The sequence below is a fragment of the Ammospiza nelsoni genome, chromosome 31 (assembly GCF_027579445.1).
Source record: "Ammospiza nelsoni isolate bAmmNel1 chromosome 31, bAmmNel1.pri, whole genome shotgun sequence".
NCBI lineage: Eukaryota > Metazoa > Chordata > Aves > Passeriformes > Passerellidae > Ammospiza > Ammospiza nelsoni.
In genome coordinates, this window is record NC_080663.1 from 1937891 (window position 1) to 1960384 (window position 22494).

The 22494-nt window shown below is 51.4% G+C and overlaps 1 protein-coding gene and 1 pseudogene across 3 annotated transcripts in view; one reads left to right on the forward strand and one right to left on the reverse strand.

Moving 5' to 3' along the window:
• LOC132085617 (zinc finger protein 850-like) overlaps positions 1–22494 on the reverse strand; it is a 316878-nt pseudogene that overhangs the window by 161461 nt on the left and 132923 nt on the right.
• The window catches only part of LOC132085611 (class I histocompatibility antigen, F10 alpha chain-like), a 777359-nt gene that overhangs the window by 7210 nt on the left and 747655 nt on the right, over positions 1–22494 (forward strand). The gene's annotated exons all lie outside the window — the stretch shown is intronic.

Sequence of the window (22494 nt, forward strand, 5' to 3'; positions counted from 1 at the left end):
GGAAGGTGGGATGGGAAACCCACTTCTGTCCTGGCATCATGGGTGCATCAACTCAAGGAGGGAAACACTAACCAAGGGAGTTCCACTAAAGTGAAGGTACCATTTATGCTCAGGAAAGAAATAATAACCAGAGTTAGGGGGGCCCTGCCTGTAGCCAGGAAGAGGCACAGTGTCATGGTTTGACGCTGGCACAATGCCAGTGCCCCCATGAAAATACACTCTCCCTGGTGTCTGCTGTGAGATGTGACCAGGAATAAGCAAAGCAGGCTCCCACTTAGAAATAAAGAAGACTTTATTAGCTAAACTACAAGAAAATAACTACAAGTGAAGGAAAAAAAAAAAACCACACAAGGACAATGAAAACGTTACAAAAGCATTTTCCTCCTCCCCCCCCCATGTTTCCAATACAATACATCTCCCAAATCACCAACTCTTGGTCCGGCACCACCCTTTAGAATACTCAATCCTCAGTTCATCAAGAGGAGGAGTCCTTCTTTGTGCCATGGTGACCTCTTCCTTCATGTCCAGTGCTCTCACCACTGTGCATGGACCAGAGCTGCTTCCAGGATCCTCTTTCAAGGATGCCTCGTCCCACTCCAAAACAGGCACAGTCTCAACTTTGGGACATCTGTCTCCCCCCATATTTTTTCACCCCCTGGGGCCAAGGGGTACCCACACTGAACCCTCCTGGTTCTGGTGCGTTGCCCTCCCTGGACACAGTCTCTGTATCACAGGAAACATGGCTTTGTCCATAGCTATACAAAAAAAGAGTCCACCAAAAATGCCACTCCACCTTCTCCGTTGCTCCAACATCTCTCTTACTTGCCCAGACCTTCACCACTCGCCCATTTCCTTCTTCATCCTCTACTCTTATCTCTCCTTTAAGAAGGGTTAATGTTCTGTAAAGTTTGCATTGTCCACAAAGGGTTAAAAGCTTCTACAAACTGCCAGCTGGGACAGCAGCCTACTCCTCACTGCACCGCGCCCCCCTCTTCCCCACAGGCACAGGCCGGCAGCACATGATATCAAGTTTCAAGATAACAGTCCCCAGCAGGGCTCTCTCCTCTCTCTCTCTCCGAGGGGGTTTACCTGGTACATGGCTATACAAATTCCCGGTGCTTCTCTCTCTCCTCCACCCTTGGGCTGGGCCCACCTCATGGCTATGTGGCTTCCCCTGCCCTGCCCAGCAGCAGACAGCTGGGCAGGGGAGGCCTGACCTGCTTCCGTCACTGAAATCCCAAGAGGGCTTCCCAGGGGAGCAGCTCTGCTTTTAACCCCTGTGTGTTCTCAGAGGCGGATCCAAATCCCAGTCAAACCAGGTGCCAGTATTAAAATCTGAACACCTATTGGGCTGACCATAGCATCCCAGAAATCCCATTTCCTGTCAAACCACCACACACAGGAAAACCGGATCTTTGGACGGTGTCGATCCGATGGCCTGGTACATCAGAGCCACAAAAATACGACGCCTTAGTTGATTCTGGTGCGCAGTGTACCCTGATACCATTGGGGCATGTGGGGGCAGAACCTGTTTCCATTGCCGAGGTGAGGGGGGATCCCAGCAATTGACCCCGTTGGAAGCTGAGGTGAGCCTGACTGGGAAAGAGTGGCAGAAACATCCTATTGTGACTGGCCCAGAGGCCCCGTGGATTCTGGGCATTGACTTCCTCTGGAAAAGCTTTACAAAGACCCAAAGGAACTCAGGTGGACTTTTGGAATAGCTGCTGCAGAGACCGAGAACATGAAGCAGTTGAACACTTTGCCTGGACTATCAGAAAACCCATCTGCAGTAGGACTCCTGAGGGTAGAACAGCAACAAATACCAATTGCCACCTCGACAGTGCACCTCTGGAAGTATCAGACAAATTGGGATGCCGTGATCCCCATCCACAAAATGATCTGCAAGCTGGACAGCCAAGAAGTAGTAATCAGCAAAACCCACTCACCCTTCAACAGTCCCATCTGGCCTGTGCACAAGTCTGACAGAGAATGGAGATTGACTGTGGACTATCGTGCATTGAATGAAGTGACTCCACTGCTGAGCTCTGCTGTGCTGGACATGCTGGAACTCCAGTACGAGCTGAAGTCCAAGGCAGCAAAGTGCTTTGCTGCTATCGACATTGCTAACACGTTTTTCTCCATTCCTCAGGCAGCAGAAGGCAGGCCTCAGTTTGCTTCACCTGGAGGGGAGTGCAGTACACCTGGAACCGACTGCCCCAGGGGTGGAAGCGCAGTCCCACCATCTACCAGGGACTGATCCAGACTGCACTGGAAAAGGGTGAAGCTCCAGAACACCTGCAGTATATTGATGACATCATTGTGGGGGAACACGGCAATGGAAGTGTTTGAGAAAGGAGAGAAAATCACCCAGATTCTCCTGAAAGCCGGCTTCTCCATCAAGAAGAGCAAAGTAAAGGGACCTGCTCAAGAGATCCAGTTTCTGGGAGTGAAGTGGCAAGACGGACGGCGTCAGATTCCCACCAATGCCATTAAGAAGATCACAGCGAAGTCTCCACTCACCAATAAGAAAGAAACACAAGCTTTCCTAGGTGCTACAGGCTTTTGGAAAATGTACATTCCTGAGTACAGTCAGATCGTGAGCCCTCTTTACCTGGTCACCTGCAAGAAGAACGAGTTCCACTGGGGCCCTGAGCAGCAACAAGCCTTTGCCCAGATCAAGCAGGAGATTGTTCATGCAGTAGCCCTTGGCCCAGTCAGGACAGGACCAGAGGTGAAGAACGTGCTCTACTCTGCAGCCAGGAACCATGGCTTGTCCTGGAGCCTTTGGCAGAAGGTGCCTGGGTAGACTCGAGGCCGACCACTGGGATTTTGGAGTCGAAGCTACAGAGGGTGAGAAGCCAACTACACTCCCACAGAGAAGGAAATCTTGGCTGCCTATGAAGGAGTCCAGGCTGCCTCAGAGGTGATTGGCACGGAAGCACAACTCCTCCTGGCACCCCGACTACCGGTGCTGGGGTGGACGTTCAAAGGAAAGGTTCCCACCCCCCACCACACCACTGACTCTACATGAAGTAAATGGACTGCTCTTATCCCACAGTGCGCCCGTACTGGAAACCTGAATTGCCCTGGGATTTTGGAGATAATTACAAACTGGCCAGAAGGTGAGAACTTTGGTCCTACTGATGAAGAGCAACAAGAACCAGCGACACGGGCTGAAGAGGCTCCTCCCTATAACCAACTGCCCCCAGAGGAAACGCGCTACGCTCTTTTCACTGACGGTTCCTGTCACATCGCAGGGATGAACCAGAAGTGGAAAGCAGCCGTATGGAGCCCCACACGACAGGTGGCTGAGGCTGCTGAAGGAGAAGGTGGATCAAGTCAACTTACAGAACTCAGAGATGTTCAGCTGGCCCTGGACAATGCTAAGGGAGAGAAATGGCCAAAGCTCTACCTCTACACTGATTCATGGATGGTAGCCAATGCTCTGTGGGGATGGTTGGAGAGGTGCAAAAAGGCCAACTTGCAGCGTAGGTGTCACGGTTTGATGCTGGCACAATGCCAGTGCCCCGATGAAAATACATTCTCCCTGGTGTCTGCTGTGAGATGTGACCAGGAATAAGAAAAGCAGGCCCCCACTCAGAAATAAAGAAAAGAAACCTTTATTAACTAAACTACAGCTCTAAGTAACAAGAAACACACAGGGAAAATGAAAACTTTCCAAAAACATTTCCTCCCCCCCACAACAAATTTCCAATACATCTATCCCCCAAATCACCAACTCCCGGTCCATCACCACCCTTTAGGTAATCAATTCTCAGTTCATCAAGGGGAAACGAGTCCTTCTTGTGCCATAGGCTTCCCCAGGAAACACCGCTGAAATCTCGTGTGTTTCCACATCACTCGTGGCACCGCCTGCAGAACATCTGCCATCGTGACATCTTCCTTCAATTTCCAGTGCTCTCACCACTGCACATGGACCAGAGCTGCTTCTAGGGTTGTCCTTTTAAGGATGCTTTGTCCCGTTCCAAAAAGGGCACAGTCTCACCTTTGGGACACCTATCCCCCCCAAATTTCACCCCCTGGGGCCCCGGGGTACCAACACTGAACCCTCTTGGCTCTGAGCCATTGCCTCCCCCTGGATGCAGTCTCTGTGTCACAGGAAACATGGTTCTGTCCATGGCTACACAAGAAAAGTCCAGCTAAGGCCACTCCATCATCTCTTCCCACCTAAGATTCTTCTCTACTCTCCTGACATCTTTCACTTGCCCAGACCTTCACACTTGCACATTTTCTTCCTCCATTTCATCTCTTATCTCTCTTCTAGGAAAGTTAATGTTCTGCAAAGTTTTCCTTGTCCGAAAAAGGGTTAAAAGCTCGGGCTCTGCCCACCCAAAGCTCCCACAAGAGGCCGGACCCTTCTCTGCCAGCCGGGCTGTGCTGCCAGCACAGGATATCAAATTTCACGGTGACACAGGCGCTCTGTCTCTCTCTGTCTCTTTCTGTCTCCTGCGGGGGAGTTGTGGCTGCCCGATGCCTCTCGGGGCTCTTCCACCCTTCCATCCTCGGGCCAGGCCAACCTCACCCAGCCCCAAACCAGCCAGGAGCTGGGCAGGGGAGGCCCGACCTGCTTCCCTCACTGGAACCCAAGAGAGCTTCCCCCGGGAGTGCTCTGCTTTTTAACCCCTGTGTTCTCAGAGGCGTATCCAATGTCCCCGGTGGCCAAACTAGGTGCCAGTATTCAAATGTGAGCACCTATTGGCCTGACCACTTCATATCCCAGAAAACTAACTTCCTCTCAAACCACGACATCTATAAAATCTCAGTCCAGTTTATCCCAGTCTGTAGGAACCCAGTCCATTTGATCCCAATCCATATTTGATCCCAGTCCATATTTAATCCCTGTCCATAGTTTATCCTAGTCCATATTTGATCCCAGTCCATAAAATCTGTCATATTTGATCCAGGCCATATTTGATTCCAGTCCAAATTGATCCCAGTCCAAAGTTGATCCCAGTCCTGATTTGATCCCAGTCCAGTTTATCCCAGTCCACAGTTGATTTTAGTCCATATTTGATCCCAGTCCATTTTTTATCCCAATTCATACTTGATCCCATCCCATGTTTGATCTCAGTCTATATAAGCTCAGTCCAGTTTATCTCACACTGTAGGATTCCAATCCAGAGTTTATCCCAGTCCATATTTGATCCCAGTCCCTATTTGATCCCAACCCCTATTTGATCCTAGTCCATGTTTGATCCCAGTCCGTATTGCCCTGCATACATTCCAAAAGTCTGCAATTCCAGGTCCCAGCCAGGAAAAGATGTTCCTGCCCTTGAAGGGAAATGGAGCAAAATCCTACAGAGACATTTCCCTGCCAGCCTTCAGGACTTCAGCTCCTGGGACTGGGAACTGAAATAGTAATTGGGAAATAAAATAATAAATAATCAGGGGAGGATCTGTGGGGACAGCTAAATCAGGGCAGGGGTCAATTAAATCAGGAGAAGGGGAATTAAAACAGGGAAAGGCTAAATTAAATCAGGGGAGGCGTCAAATAAATCAGGGAAAGGTCAGTTAAATCAGTGGAGGGTCTTTGGTGGCAGGGGTCAAGTACATCAGGGGAGGGGTCAATTTAATCAGGGGAGGGTCTTCGCTGGTCACTGGGGCAATAAAATATAGGGAGGGTCTCTGGTGGTCCATGGGTCCACCATGGAGACACTGAGAGAGAAACAGAGCAGGCAAAGAGAGGCAGGAGAGAAAAAGGGACACCAAGACAAGGAGCTGAGAAGGCGGCACTCTGCAAACAGAACTGCAACAGACTGAACATGAACGGGAGAGAAATCAGTATGTTTCAGAGGTTTTTTTGCTGTCAAATACATCCCACACACCCAGCCCCACACTATCTCCATCCCACCACTCTAATTGAGATCCGACAACTCTAAATCACTTCCCAACCTCATGTCAGCCTGATGGCTGCGGAATCGAGTGAGTTTGGCATGGGATTGAGTTTTTTGAGGTGGGTTTGAGCTCTTTTGGGGGTAAGATTGAGCTGTTTTCACTGGGATTTGAGTGGTTTGGAGGTGACAGATCCATTCCTCTTGGCTTTTGCAGTGCAAAGAGATGGAGAATAGAAAAAATTAAGGTGAAATTAAAAGTAGAAGCAGCCAGGTGTGTTCTCAACATGGATCACAGGGAATGTGAGTGACCAGGGCTGTGCCCAAAGTGCCTCCTCCAGTGGGGGATGGAGCTGGAGCAGCACACGAAGCTCTGCCCGCACCTGGGGCACTCCCAGGGCTTCCCTTAGTGGTGCCTCCGTTGGTGTCGGGTCAAGTGAGAGCTCCTGGAGAAGCTCTTCCCACACTGGGGACACTCGTAGGGCCTCTCCCCAGTGTGGATGCGCTGGTGCCTGATGAGGTGGGAGTTGCACTTGAATCCCTTCCCGCAGTCAGGGCAGCGGAAGGGCCTCTCCTCTCTGTGAATCCGATAGTGCTGGAGGAGAATGGAGCTGGTCTTAAACCTCTTCCCACACTTGGAACACTCGTAGGGCCTCTCCCCAGTGTGGGTCCTCTGGTGCGTGACCAGGCTGGAGCTCTCTCTGAAGCACATCCCACACTCGGAGCACTTGTACGGTCTCTCCCCAGTGTGGATCCTCTGGTGGCTGATCAGACTGGAGCTCACGCTGAAGCTCTTCCCACACTCTCCACATTCATAGGGCTTCTCTCCAGTGTGGGTCCTCTGGTGCTGGTTCAGGTGAGAGCTCTGGCTGAAGCACTTCCCACACTTGGAACACTCATAGGACTTCTCTCCAGTGTGGATCCTCTGGTGGCTGATCAGGTTGCAGTTCCACCGGAAGCTCTTCCCACACTGCCCACACTCATAGGGCCGTTCCCCAGTGTGGATCCTCTGGTGCACAATCAGGTTGGACTTCCACCTGAAGCTCTTCCCACACTCCCCACACGTGTGGGGCTTCTCCCCATCATGGAGCTGCTCATGCAGCACCAGCTCCGAGCTCTGGCTCCGTCTCTGGCCGCCTTCCCGGCCCAGGCTGGCTCTTTCCCCCTCAGATCCCCACCAGCTGCGTTTGCAGCCTCTCCTCATGTGGCATCTCCGGGGCTTTTCCTCCCCATTGGCTTCCTGCGCCGTGGAGCCGCTCAAAACGGCCTCTTCCACCAGGTTCTGCCGCGGGCATTTGTCCTCCCTGCTCTCCATGCTCAGCTCTTGCTCTGGGGAAGGAAGGACAAGGACAGGATGGGATTTGCCTCCGTGCCACAGGCAAGGGCAAGGAGATCCCCCCAGGGTTGAGATGCACCTGGTCCATGCTGGGCTGGGAGATGGAGCAGCACAGAGGGGAAAGGGGCACTGACTTCCTCCTCACCTGCCTCAGTGTCCTGGGGCATCTTCCTCTTCCTCGCAGCCTCCCTGGGGCTGGCAATGAGAAATCCTGGTTTGGGGAAAACAAGGGATGAGCACCTTTGTAGGAGCATTGGGGGGTAGGACGGTTGGGACAGACGGAGACGAGAGAGCTCTGAAGCCAGGGCGTGGAACTTGCAGTTTATTGCAAAGGGCCTGGGTGCAGGGCCCTGCTTGGAGCTGCCAGCCACAGCTCGGAGCAGGGCTGAGAGAAGAGAGGGGTAGAGAGGATGAGAGGGTAAGAGAGTAAGAGGAGAAGAGCATATGAGAGTAAGGGTCCCGTTACAATACAATAAATCTTCTTCTGTGTTGAATATTCTATTTCTCACTAGCCAATCAAGTACAAGATACAAATCCTATAACCTTTACAAACAGCCTATAAAAATCATTACATCACTGAACTGTTACATTTTACACACTAAAAACTCCTCTTTGGACCCTTTCTATTGAGCTAGTGGGGTATGCACTGACCCTTGGACCTGTCTGCAAACAGAGGGAATTGTTTCATCAAAAGGGGAATTACCTTCAGTTTGGCCACACCATTGTTTTCCAGTTGTTCACTAACTGAAGTATCTCAGAACTTGCTTTCATTTCAATCTTCCTTACACTTTTTATGTTCACAACATCTTTTGCCAGACAATCGTATTTATAAGGCTTTCCTGTTTCATCTTCCCTAAAACACATCGAGTTTGAAGGTCCCTCTGCCCGAGTCCATCTCTACAAGTCACTGGCCATCAGGGCTCCAGAAAAACCTCCCAAACACCAAGTTTCAGCCCTGAAAAAGCCTCCCAAGAGTTCCCCATCCCTGGTCCCACCCCTCTGGTGTTCAGGGGTTCCCTCCTGTCCCAGCTGCTTGGGGTCATGCTTGGATTGGGGGTTCCCCTTCTCCTCGGTGCCCGCCCTGCCCAGGCTGCTGGCAGTCCCAGCAATGCCAAAAGCTCCCCCCACTTCGCTCTCCCCATTTTGGGGTCCAGGGGCTTTTTGGGCTCTAGGGCTCCCTTCTCCCCTCATTTTCTGCTTTGGGCTGTGAATGAGACGAGGGCTGGTTGTCCCAGACCTGCCAAGTGAGTGCTGGAGTCTCCCGTGCTGCCTTTCCAACTTTCCTCGAGGGAAGCAGCCAGTAAAGAGACACAGCGAGTGATAAGAGGAGTGAGAGAATCCCCCGGGGTAACTGGGACTGGGTCTCAGAGAGGGGCTGGACCTCTCGGAGGAAGGGAGCAGAGGAGTTTCCGAGCCCAATCCACTAGGAAATGGGACAAAAGGGAACCCTAAAAATTCTGTTGGTTTGAGGTATAAGAGAGCTCAAGAGCATCCAGAATGAAAACCTGCTGGGTTGAGGAATTAACATTCCAAGAGCATCCACGGTTGGGCAGAATTCTGCCAGATTGAGGATATGCTCAAGAGCATCTGGGGTTGGACAGCACAGCTGGGTTGAGAGATATCCAAGAGCACCAGGACTGGCCAGAAACACCTAAATTTGTAATAGGTGATTTTAAAGTGTAGTATATGGTAGAGATAATTCATGTTATTAATGTATAAAATATTGTAAAATCCACATTATGTCTTTTCAACACAAGAGCAGTGTCTTATTCATATACATCTAGTTCCTGGACTTGGTTGAGATAAACATCGGGGTTTTTAATGAAAGAACAGAAGCTTCCAGGGCAATAATCGCTGGCTTCCCCCGGTCACCAGGTCTAGCCAAGAGTGACTATTGCCTCCATGATTACATCTACCACAATGATGCACAGCCCCACCCTGATGCATGTGAATGCTGACTTCCCTGGAGTCTACTGACAACATCAGACACCGGGACTGAGTCTTTGTCCACCTCTGTACAGGTAAAGACACGGTTATGCTTGGGAAGAGACACAAAGAACATTCGGTCATCTCTGCCTTGAGCAGAATAAACTGTAAAAGAACTCGCTGCGTCAGGCAGCATTTGTGAACAGGGGGAGACTCTGACATTCGGAGCTCAGATCCGTGTTCACCCAGCACCGAACCCGGGCTCGACGCTGACCACCTTGGCTGTGGTGGTTTTGACGACCAAACTTCAGTCTCACAGACAAATTATTAAATCTTTGCTAAATTTTCTTATAGGTTTGGCTCTCGATTTGATCATTCATAACAAAAGGTACCTTATTGTTGTCTTGTTGTGTGTGAGAGTGAGTCACACACAAAATCAGCCCTTCCCTGGTGCTGGGAAGGGGGGCTGTGGAAAGAGGAGTGTGTGACCCACAAATGAGCCATTGTTCTCCTGGGCGTGTGGGGGCTGTGGCATAAGGTACAGGTGACCTGCAAACGAGCCATTGTCCCCAGGGCGTGTGAGGGGGCCCTGGCTAAAGAGTGTGAGTGACACACAAATCAGCCTCACAGGTGAACTGCACCGGAGGCAGCAGAGTCAGGGCCCTCCCAGGAGGCCCGGAGATACTGAGACCAGAGGCCACCCCAAGGTGAGGGGGGCCACAGGGACCCGCGATTCTCTGTCAACAGGGATCCACTCTGTGTCCTGAGGGTGGGAAAGAATGTGTGGAAGAGAATGGGAAATAAAAGTGAGTGAATGTAGATGAATGAAAGTATAGGTAATGTATATTCTGTATTTTAAGCTTCACTATATCTCCTTGGAGGAAGGTGTATTGTACTGAAAATAGTGTGAGAAAAAAGTTTTTTATTTCTCTGTGTGTAGTTGAAAGAAAAGTGGTATTTAGGTTGTTAGTGAACGTGAAAAACAGAAACAGAAGATGAATAGATAAGATCTGGAAAAATGAGACAGAAAACCAGTAAGTTGGATACAGGGGAAAAAAAAAGAAAAAAAATTAGTCCTTTGGGAGTTATGTTAGCTAACAGAGATACAACTCCTTGCAAAAGGAGAAAATACAGGGTATGTAGTAGTCGATAGGAACAACATGCAAACTATGGAAAAAGGGAAATTAACCTTAAACTAGTAAGCTCAACCTTGTGAATTATATACTTTAAAACCAGCACTAGAATATTTAACACAAAATGAAGGAACTATATATACTGATTCAAGGTATGCCTTTAGAGTAGTACATACCTTTAAAAATTTTTGAAAAGAAAAAGATTACTTAATTCAAGAAGAAAAGGACAAGTACATTAAGGAACTTATTTTAGACCTTTTAGAGGCATTAAAATTACCTAAAAGAGATAGCTATAGTACATATTAGGGAACTCCAAAAGGGAAAGACCCCAGAAAGAGGAGAAAATAATTTGGCAGATCACAAAGCTAAGGATGCAGCAGAAAATGGAGCTGAAAGAGTTATGTTAATATTAACTCCAAATGAGGAAAAACTCGAAATTCCAAAGTTTAGGGAAGCTAAGAATATAGAATTAAACAACAAAGGAAGTGTACAAGATAAATCAGGGAAATGGAAACTTTGATGGAAGACAATTACCCAATAAAATGTACTTCTAGGAAAATATTAGAAGACAGGCATCAGAAAACCCATTGGGGTACTCAAGCTTTGTGTGATCATTTTTTAAGGAACTACGGGTGCACTGTGATTTTTGGATTTAGGATTTACCCGAAATTTGCCAAAGGATAAATAAAAAGGTGATGAGAAAAACAACATTAGGAGGTCGTGACTTAGCTTGTTGGCCATTTCAATGTATCCAAGCAGAAGTTTAGATTTGTTAGGTTCTGGGTTTATTTGTAAAAAAAACACATTTAATCTAGAAGAAAGAGCATATGCCATATGTTAGCCAGGAGATTTAAGGAGAATAAAAATATTTGAACTATCAGAATGCACCGAGAAAAATCAAGAAAAGAAAAAGGGGAAATGAAACGGAGGGGAACAAGAGGAAAGATAAGAAAGAGTGTGGGATCCTCTGCAGGTCTTGCCCCCTCCGTTCGCGGCCCAGGCGCCTGTCCCGGGTCCCGGCTCGCTGCCCGCCTCAGCTCCGCCTGCCCCGGTTTCCATCCCACGTGCGGCCTCACTGCCCAGGGCAGCTCCACCTGCCCCGGTCCTGTCGCTCAATTTGTGCGCCCTGCTCCCACTGCCTGGCCCGCGGCCGCTCTGCCGGCCATGCTGGGGAAGATGGGGGTTGCTCTGTCCTGCCGCCTGCTCCGAGGTCACCGCGCCCACCGCACCCAGGGGGGGTCCCAGCCATCCCATCCCCGGCTGCCCTGCCCGTGCCACCTGCGCTGGGCACCGCCGCTGCTGCCGGGCTCTCCCACCTGCCTTTGCTCTGCCGGCAGCTGCCGGATCAGCCGCCATCAGCCATGTGGGGGCTACCCACGCTCCGCCTCGGGCTCCACGGGAAGATCCCCCTCTGGTGATTCCGGCGGCAGACCCTGCCCACACTCCCACCGAGCCTCGGCGGGATATCCTCCCCTGACCCTGTCCTGCTCTGAGTTGCGTCCTCTCGGTAACCACGGCTCCGGCTGTTCAGCGAAACTCTCTCTCTCTACAGGAAGCACCTAATCGAAACACTAGGAGCTCAGTGAAAAGGCAGCCCTCTCCAAATTCTTTCCCAAAACACGGGAGAAAGGCTATAGAAGGTAAAGAAGTGAAAGAGTTAGATGAAGGGATTGCTCTATTTCCGTTCAGAGAGGTTCCCATGGGAGGGATGCGCTGCCCCACCCCGCAGGAGCCACCAGCGCCCCTGCCGGCCGTGCCCGGAACTGCACCCAAGGGCAAAGCGCCGCAGCCCAAAGGCCGGGACTGGGTCCGGGCTCTGTTTGCTGTCAGTGCCGCAGCTGTTGGTGTTTGTTTGCTTTATTATACACACTAGTAAAGAACTAGTATTCCTATTCCCATATCATTGCCTGAGAGCCCCATGATTTCACTCGTCTAAAAATTAAGAAGGACAGGATGTGAATTCTCCATTCCAAGAGAGGCTTTTTCTGCCTTCCCGAGCAGACACCTCTCTTGTAAAGCAAGACAAGCACCTACGGGCACTGAGGGGGGCTGCAGGATGGGCACAAGAAGGCCCTGCAGCACTTGGGCACAAAGGCACAGCAGGTGAGTGCAAGAAGGGAGCAGCAAAAGGCCAAGCTGAAGGCAAAGGCCAGGGCACAGTTCCTACAGCCCCTGAGGGATCAACCCCAGGGCCCAAGGGGGCCCCAGCACCCAGGGCACGGCTCGGCCACAAGCACCTGGCAGAGGCATTGCCCTCCTCGGCAGGGGAGAGCTCACCAAAACAGCCTCTGGAAGGGAACCAGGGCTCCAGCTGCAGGGCACAAGGACACTGCAAGCACAGACAGCAGCACCCTCAGGACCAGCAAGTCCACCCCTTGATGGACATGGATTGGCAGGGCTGTCACAGCTCCCATCACACCAGGGACCCTCCATACTGGAGCCCTTGAGAACATTTAGGGTGGGTCTGCATCGAGAGGAGGCCAAAAATGTCTCTGATTATTCAGGGGATAAGTGGGAAAGATGTGTGGTTTTATTCCACCACTGTTAGCAGAAGTGCGAGATGGGTCTGAAATGCATGAAGTTTTATCTGCTCCTAATTTTATCATGATTTACTGGGAAGGCATTTGATCGCTAAACTCGTAACGCAAATTACTATTATAAAAAGTGATACAGAGGCCAGTTCTGTAACTCCATGCCAAATGTCACGCAAGGCCTATGCTGAAGTGAACCCAGAAGTGTGGGCAGGCCCAGGGAAATAGAGAAAGTTAGATATGGAGCCTATACAAATTACTTTAAAGCAACCAAGACAAGCAATACCCTGTTCCAAGAGAGGGAAGGAAGGGGTCACAGCCTGAGATTGAGTCCCTGTTCAGGGAAGGGCTTTTGAAGCCAAGGATGTCTCCCTACAACACTCCTATCCTGCCAGTCAACAAACTGGATGGATGGACAGGAGGAGGAAACACAGAATTTTCAAGTGGTAAAATGAAGATTAACTGAGGCGGCAACCCTGGGCCTTCCAGAGAGAGAAAAAGAATTTGAGTTACAGGTGGATGCTAAACAGGGTCTTTCCAGAGGAATTCTTGTGCTAAAATGTTTAACCTTATATAGGACCTCCTAGAGATCAAGTCTGGGATCAAGTTAAAGCTTTGACAACCAAAAGAGCCTCTAAATGGATGAGCAGGGCTCGGTTATTACAGTATGAAACTTGTTCAATGGCACAGGATTCAGAACTAAGGACAGGGCAAGGGTTTAACCCAGCCTCCTGTTTGAACAGCCTGGAGAGGGGCTGGCAAGGAACCCAGGACTGCACTCAAGGGACAGAGCTCCAGACCCAGGCTGGAACAGATTGATGGGACATTCCCTGGCCTGAAGGAGAAAATGTGTTTGTGGATGGCTCTGCAAGGGCAGCAGAAGGGAAAAGAGCTACAAGACAGGCTGTTATTAAGGAAGGGGAATCAGACACAGCGCAGGTCACCGCCCCATGCTCAGCTCAACCCGTGCAGCTGTGGGTGCTTGTGAGAGCCTGGCACTGAAATGCCCTGAGCAGGAAGGCTTCAATATCTTCTGCTGACACCATGGCACCTAACAGGGGGGCAAAAGCAATTCTCACTGCTTCAGCAACCACTGGAGCAGATATCAGGGCACATTCTCCCACAGGAAGCTGGGCTGGCACAGAGCCTGCCCTGGCACTTTGCTGCTGCCAACACCCAGCCAGGACATCGGCTCCTGCCTAAGGAGTGCAAAGCAGCACCACTGGTGGCCAAGGGGCCCATGCCAAGTGTCCCTGAGGCCAGAAACAGCCGCCAGCACAGCTCACCCCGGGGGACCCCTCAGCCTGGCCTCAAGGGCTCTGAAGCCCCAGAGATTTGCACTTCCTGCCCGCAGCAGGAGGATGGGAGGCCGCCCCTGAGCCTGCCCTGAAGGCAACGCAGCAGCAGCCAGGGCTCCACAGCGGGCCAAGCCCCTGCGCCTGCCCACAGATCCTCGCCTGGAATCCTCTGCAATCCTGGCCACCCTCCTCTGCCACCTCCAGCCACTGGAGCCAAGCCTTGCTGCCACTGCTGCAGCTTCAGCGCTGCCTGGGCCTGCACTGCCACAGCTGCTGGGGAACACCACGGCACAATTCCACTCTGGGGCTCACTGACACCCACACTCTGGGCTGCCTGCCACTGCACTGCTGCAAAGTGTACCGAGTTTGGTTCTTTTAAATTTAATTTCTCTGCTCAGAAAGGTTTCTGTACACAAAGGTTTGCCTTTCGGAAAGGAATTTTAAAGGTTTTATTTAAGGGATGTTACACCACTCAATAGAGATGAGTTTAACATTCCAACAGACTGGGAACAGCCCAAACGACACCCACAGAGATAACGACCAGCAACAAAACATCAACATTGCCCAGCAGCAAACAGCAGTCAACAGCTACCCCAGACACTGCCCCCGGCAGAGCTGGAGACACCTGGGCTGGAAAAGGCTGAGAATGAAATCCAGGAGTGTGGACACCGAATTCACACTTCAGAGGGGAAGAAATCCGGGTCCAACAGGAAACCAAATGCTAACAACTTACACAAGTTGGAAGCAAGGAACATTAAAGCAGTGGATTTAGATTGGTTCTACATAAAGTTTAGGAAAATCTAGTAAAACTCACATGGCATGGAATGATTTTTTCTGCTCAGCTGGGCTATTTGCGAAAGAAATTATTTCTGTTGCACATCCTGGCCAGAACCAATGATACCTTGGCTCTCTAACAATAAAGAGATTCTTGGAGAGATTTTGTTTTCCTTGCAGTTTCAGTGACAAAATTACAACATGAGAAAATTTTTTCATTATATTCCCACTTAATGTTGTCAGGTAGGTTTGGGACAGAAGTGTGAGAATCAATTTTTGGTCAGGGTTTTTCCATGTTCTCCTTTATGTAGCTTTTGTAAAATTGAAGAGCTTTAACTGTAATATTTTGAACTCGTAAATAGTTCATACTTCTTAAAAAAAAGCAGATTCTGGGGGGGCCACATGTGACTCACCAGATGGCTGCCCTGGAAGAGAAGCTCCATTCCAGGCAGCCTCCAGAGGAGCTCTAGAAATGCAAATGAACACTGCTGGGCAAAGTGTGGACAATGCACCTGGGTCTCTTGCCCGGGCCAGGAATTGGGCTGATTCCCTATGCCCCTCACCCCAAGCTCTGCCTGCTGGCACTGATGGAATTTGCACAGCTCAAGGCAGAACCCAGGGGGAGGATATCTGACCCTGCAACACAAACGGGTGAAGCTGCAAAGGGAAACAGCACATGGAGAATGTTGGGAAAACTTCACTATAAACAAATGGGGGGAATCATCCCTCTGCCCACTACAACATGTGCTCTCACTGTCTGTGTTATATAGGGTATATTAGAGCACTGGGGATTTTTTGCTACCAAAAATTCAGGGAAATCAGTTGGGAATCCAAGGATTTTATGATTTAATTAGAGAAAAGCAGTCAATTGATGCAGCCCTGGCGAAAAATGGAAAAAAATATGAATGGCCAGCAGAACAAATCCTACAACACCATGGACCAGCCCCTGGGAACCCGAACCAATTCATATCAGGAGCCACAGAACCCATTTCTCATTTCAATGGCATCATTAGATTACAAGCTGCCCTCGCAATAACCAACCAGACAACTCCAGCGCCTGACCTTCCTGCCGACCAATCCACTGAAATGAGGAACACAACACTTAACCATGGGATGGGATCATATTACGTTTTAGCAGAAAAAAAGGGGAGTTTGTGGAAAATTAAATTACTCAAACTTTTGTTGGAAAGAGATGACAAAGGAAAATTGGTGAAACAGATAAAGGAAGTAAGAAAGCACCTCATGCTCCAGGCCAAACGTGGAAAGGATGGGAATGGGACACGGTTTTGTGGCTCCTTGGCAGTCCATGGGTTAAACGAATGCTGTTTCTCCTCTGATGTGCAACACCAACTCTCACCTTTTTACCATGCTCCACACCTTGAGAGTGCAGCTCATTCAGCAGCTGAGCGAGGGGCCAGGGATTTGTAGATAAGGAAGGCATGGGCGAAACCATCAGCTTCAATAAATGTAACTAATTAACAAGGACTGCTGCTCACACAAAGTCCCGCTAAATTCCTGAGCTTCCAGAAGAACAAAGACTTAATAGAGCCGTGAATATCGGCTGTTATACAAAAGTGGGGGTGCACATTAACGAGGACATGCAGTTGCCGGATCGGGAGGTCTGAACCTTCCAAGCACCTCAGCCAGTGGGTAAAGGCAGAGGGAGATGAGGCCAGCAAAATGAGAATAAAAAAGGGGCTGCGAACAATAACAACGGCAGAGAGCGCACGGCAAATTCCCCACGGCCTCTCCCTCTGCCCAGCAATAAAGTCACTTTTACAGAACTCCTGTCTCCTCTGCGCACAGAAACCTCTGGCCACGGCAATTTCCCCGCACAGCGCCGGGCACGGGGCAGCCCCCTCTGTCCCAGCCACAGCAACCGGGCCGAGCCAGCGCTGCTCCGCCAGCGGCTCCTGCCGAGGCAGCGGCCGCAAGGAGACCGCGGGCAGCCGCTCCCGCAGCGCCCTCACGCCAACGGCAACACGCGCCGGACACGGCACAACGAACCCGCCCGAGCCCCCTGCCGCCCCCGAGGCCCGCACCCAGCCCCGAGGCCCCGCACAACCCAGCGCGGCTCCCACCTGGGCTGCGGCCGCCTCCCAGCTCCGCCGCCGCCTCACCGCGCTCCGGCCGCTGCCGCCGCTCACGGCACCGCACACACGCTCCGACAATGCCGCCGCTGCCCAGCCACGGCCGCCCTCAGCCCGCCACCGAGACCCTGCTCCGCCCCGCTCCCACCAATCAGCGCGCCACAACCACGACTGACGGCACCATCGCCCAATCGCAGCCAGGGGCGGGCTCTGCACACGGCACAGCCCCGCCCCGCGCTCTCAGGGCCCCCCGGGCTGCGTGAGGGCAGAGCCGGAGCTGAGGAACAGCCCTGGAACGGGCCCGGGCCCGAGGGGATTGAGCTGAAAACATAAACAAACTTCTCCGCAGCTCCCGCCACGGCTTTCCCGGCACTGCGGCTCCGGTGGCTCCGGCTCAGCAGGAAGCCCCGGAGCATCACTTCTCCTGCCCCTAATCAGGAGCATCATTGTATCGCTTTGATTTCCCCCAAAAAGAGAAAACCGCCCCAAACCCCTGTGGATGAGTGGGAGATGGGAGAGATTTCTGACAGAAAACTCCTAAAACTCAAAGCAGGATAATGAGAAGTAAGTGAAGATCCTTAATTCCAGGTTTTCGCCCACGCCTCCCTCCTTCCAGCTGCACCTGTTCAACCCGTCAGTGCCGCAGACAGAGAATGGGGCCGGGCTCAGTTCATTCCCCGGGGCTTCTCCTTCTGCTCAGGGACACGAGTCGTTCCCCTGCTGCACCCTGGGCTCTCTCCCACCGGAGACTTCTCCAGGAACTTCTCCAAGCCGAGTCCATCCCACGGGGCACAGCCCCCTCCAAGTGCTGCAGCGAGGGTCACTGTGCCCCGGGGTCAGTCCTGCCAGGACAGGCTGCTCCATTGGAGCCCTCTGGCCGCGGGGTCACAGCCTCCTCTCAGGCATCGCCGTGCTCCAGCGTGGCTGCTCCGGGGGCTGCGGGGGGATCTCTGCATCCCCATGGATCTGCAGGGGGATCTTTGCTGCCCCGTGGATCTCTGTATCTGGCACCGCCGGTTTTGGAGGCACCAGGAATAGGCTGAGCTCTGCCTGAAGCTCTTCTCACATTCCCCACACCCTTCCCAGCACAGGGAGGCTTTTACCTCCTCTCAGCTCCCCAGGCTGGGTTTGCAGCCCCTCCTCGTGTGGGATCTCCGGGCCTTGTCCTCCCCGGTGGAGATGGGAAAGGAACGTGGATGGATGAAGGACAGAATGAGATGAGGAAGGAGGGCAGACAAGGAGAAGATGGGATTTGCCTCCATGCCAGAGGGAAGGGGAAGGAGATCCCCCCAGTCCAGCCCTGGCAGGATGGCGTTGGCAGTGAGGCTGTCCTGCAGCGATGCTGGGCTGGGAGATGGAGCAGCAGAGAGGGAAAAGGAGCAGTGATTCCTCCTGCCCTGCCTGGCTGTCCCAGCCTGGAGCGTCCTGGCGCTGCCGAGGCCCTTGGAGCGTCCGGCACTCCGGAGCCCGAAGCTCACGGCTGCTTTATAAAGCTGACAAAGTCGGCAGGATGGGTCTGGGTATGATCTGCAGCAAACTGGGTTTATTGGTACAGGAACAGGGCACAGAGCTGAACAGGGCCCAGGGACAAAGACAGGGTGCAAGCTGAGGGCACAGGGGGTTTTTATATGGGGTATTGAGGGTGGAGCTGAGGGTCAGGGTCCAATGGATATGGGGGAAAATGGGGCAAAGGAGGGGTTAAGGATCGGGTCAGCTAATGGGGAAACAGGGGCAGAGGAATGCAGTAAATTAGAGCCAATGGAGGGACAGAGAGGGAGAACATTCTAGGGACTAACCAAAGATGGGTAATAGGGTTTGAACTGGGGTAATTAGGCCAACGGGCCAATGGGGCAACATAACATTCCATAAATCAGCCTGTGCCTGCAAAGATCTATGGGAGAAGCAAGCTTCTCACCATAACCTTGAAATCTATTCTTCTTCTTGAGGACCAGTCCCCCACGGGTGGGAGATTGAGACTCCCATGGGCCTCCACACCAGTGCATCTTCCTTTTTCTTGCAGCCTCCTTCTCCTCCGTCCAGACAAAGTTAGGATTGACAAATCCTGGCTTTGGGGGAAGAACAAGGGGTGAGCACCTTGGGTTTTGTGAGAAAGGACCCTCACTCTTTAGAATTTTCGAAAGTTTAATAAGGAATAATAAGGGACAAATCACTAACAGCACTGGGTGCTTGGCGATGGCCAGAGGCACACTGGTTAACCACAGCAACTCTTCTTGTCTAGTTTCTCCAGTGTATTGTTCAAATACATATTCATAATGGTTATACACATTCAAACATTTCTCTGAACTCGTTTACATGTTCCAGGAATTCTTTAGGTTGGTTTGACCCTCAACTCACCGTTTTAGAGCACGTGCAGGAATCGTGGATTGCTGTTTTGAGGATTGTGTGTCACTCCCTCACAAGGGCCCCTGTTCTGTGGTTTCAGCAGGTGACAGTTATTGACAGTGGAAGGGTCAGTGGCAGGGCTCCTCATCACATCCCTTCCTTAAATGTTATCTGACCATGCAAATGGTTTTAGATACTTCTACAAGTACTTGAAGGAACATTATCTATTTCACAAACATCTCTGAAGTGTTATTGTCAGTTATTTATAAAAATAAAAGCATTACTTATTATTTCACAACTACAGCTACTTCTGCAAAAGTTAACATTCTAATGCACAACACATGACATCCACTTTAATATTTTGCAACATATCCAAAACTATAATGTACGTTTTTCATGCTGTCCACAAACTAAAATATCATCCATAAATGATGTTCTGAGGATATGAGCTACACAGGGGCCAGGGCATTGGCCACAAAAAGCTGACAAATTATACTATAGCAAAAGCATTTAAAAGTGATTACAAACGGCACTCTATCAAAATCAGTGTGATTAAGAATATTTTGCAGAAGTCAATACATAATAGCAAAAGCCAACACTACCCAGTTATTTATAACAAACCCAGGGCAGGTTTTTCCCTTGCATGGAGCACTTGGGCCTTCCCCGGGCCCCTTCTGCCCTTGTGCAGAGCCGGTGGCATTTTCCAGCACACCCAGTTTGTAACCGAGAGCCGGGTGCAGCCGAGAAGGCTCCAAGCGCCTCCTTCCAGGCTGACTCTGCAGGGGCCGAGGCTGCTCTGGGCTCTGCCAGGGCTCTGCTGGGGCTCAGCTCTGGGCCAGGCTGGGCCCGCTCTCCCCTCACATTGCTCCGGGCAGCTGAGGCACAGCAGGAGAAGGAAGGGACACGGCAAGACAGTTGAGGGTTAAGAGAATTTTTATTCAAACAACTGCCATAACAAACATGCTGTCCTAACTGCCATAAACTAACTACCAGTGCTAACTACCCTAACCAACTAGCAGTGCTAACTACCATAACTAACTACCACTGCTAACTACCATAACTAACTAGTTGTCCTGACTGCTATAACTGAAAGCTGTCCTCAAGGGCTTCATCTCCTCCGCTTCTCCCTCAGTTGCTTTGCTGCAGTGATCAGAGGGGTCAGGCATGAGAGAGGCTTGGCTGATGATAAAAATGGGTGCTGCCCAAAGGATAAAAAGGAAAGAAATGAACTGTTACTTTCCAGAGTCAAGTTCCTCACAGGCTCTGTTGCAACAGGACAAAGGGAAATGCTTTGAAACTCAGGAGAGGGAAGCAGGCTCAGATTAGATCTAAGGAAGAATTTTTTAACCAGCAGAGTGGGGAAACACTGACAGAAGGTGCCCAGAGATGTGGGAGGTGCCTCCTCCCTGGAAACATCCAAGCTCAGGTCAGGCAGGGCTCTGGGCCCCCTGAGCTGCTCGAAGATGTCCCTGCTCGCTGTGGGGCACCAGGCCCAGATGAGCTCCAAAGGAGCCTGCCAAGCCACAGCAGGCGAGGATTCTGCTTGCTCTGTGTGTGGAACGCAGCCAGACTGGAGACTGTCGGAGGGGGCCCCACAAGAAAACCCCTCGCTGGCGCTGCTGCTTCCCCTGCAGCCCCTGGCCCTCAGCTGCAGCAGCTCCTGGGCAGCCCAGCGCCGCTCCTCATCCGGCTCCAGGCTGCACTCGAGGCAGTCCCGCAGCAGAGCTGACAGGCACCGGGGCTCCTGCAGCTGCGGGGTCCCGTTCTGCCGGATCAGAGCGCGAGCCTGCAGGGAAAGCAAACTCAGCGCTCTGCCAGCTCCCTTCACACCCACACGGGCTCACATCCACCCCGGGGCCTCAGCCCCAGCTCCAGGGGCACTTTCCTCCCTGCCACAGATGCTGCTCAGAGCTCATTTTGCTATGCCAGCCAAAAAATCCAAACCCTGGGGCTGCCACAGCCACTGCAACATCCAAATGATCTCGCCTTGAGAGCCAGTTTCATTGGCTGACTCTGTCAGTAGGAACCTCCATCAGAAATAGCACATTTTGCTTCTCCAAATGGGGACACCAGCTTTACAGGCCATTTTCCAGAGTCAGTGTGGTCTGCCTGTGTTATTTCAGAGGATTCTTACATCAAGTGCATCTCTGCAGTGCCACTGACACTCAAGTAAATGCATTCCTGATGCCCCATCCCAGAAACTGCCAGGTAAGAAACAGGAGGTTTGTGTTGCTGAAAGCTCAGGCTTGGTGACACAGAGAAAGTAGCTTGGACTAGGAAAGAAATACGTTAGACTATGAGGATGTTAAACAATCATCTTCATGTTCTCAACAAATTTCCCTGTGAGAAGAATCAGGGTGGAGATCAACTTGCAAAATGGCTTTTAGAAACTCCTGCAGAAAGCTTGCTTTTGGGACTGGGATTTGGGGGTGGTTTGGGGTTTTCTTGCAAGGTAACATTAGAGCTGATGCACTTGCTTCACATTTCCAGGTCATTCCCACAGCCAGATGAGCTGCAAAAACATAAATCCCAAAGCAAATTGTTGCTGGAGACTGAGGAATAGTCTCCTGTGTGGAGGCTGGAGTCCTCTGGGAATTCCCTTCCCATGTGCAGAAACCTCCAGCTGCTGCTCCCAGTGCAGGGTCCCCCTGTGCTCACAGGCCTCTGCAGCCACTGCAGAATCTGCCTCTTACCATGGCCGCCGTTTCCCTGAAGTAAGGAGGTTCTCCTTCCACCATCTCAATGGTCACAATGCCAAAGGCCCAGATGTCCACCTTGGGGCCATAAAGAGATCTGGTCACAACTTCTGGGGCCATCCAGTGAGCAGTGCCCACCATGGAGCTGCGCTGGTCCTGCTCAGGGCTGAGCTGAGCGCAGAGGCCAAAATCAGCTGAGGACAGATACAAACCCTGTCAAAGGCAGCTGGAATGAGGAAAACCAAGCACCAAGATTCCCCACGCCCAGTCTGAGAGTGCAGTAGTGAAGTCATCTGGAAAAGCCCTCAGGGTTGTAGCCAAGCAAAGATGGAACTGGACCCTTCAAGAAACCCTCAGCTTTCATGCAGTGGCTTTCACTGATTCCCTTGGAGCTTTAGATTCCCACTGCTGCCCCTCTGGCAGGGCCATAGGCAGAGCAAAGGCACTGCTGGCACCCTGCTCCTCTCCTGAGCTCTCTGCAGGGGCAGCTGCTCTCAGCTGGCAGCAGGGGCCGG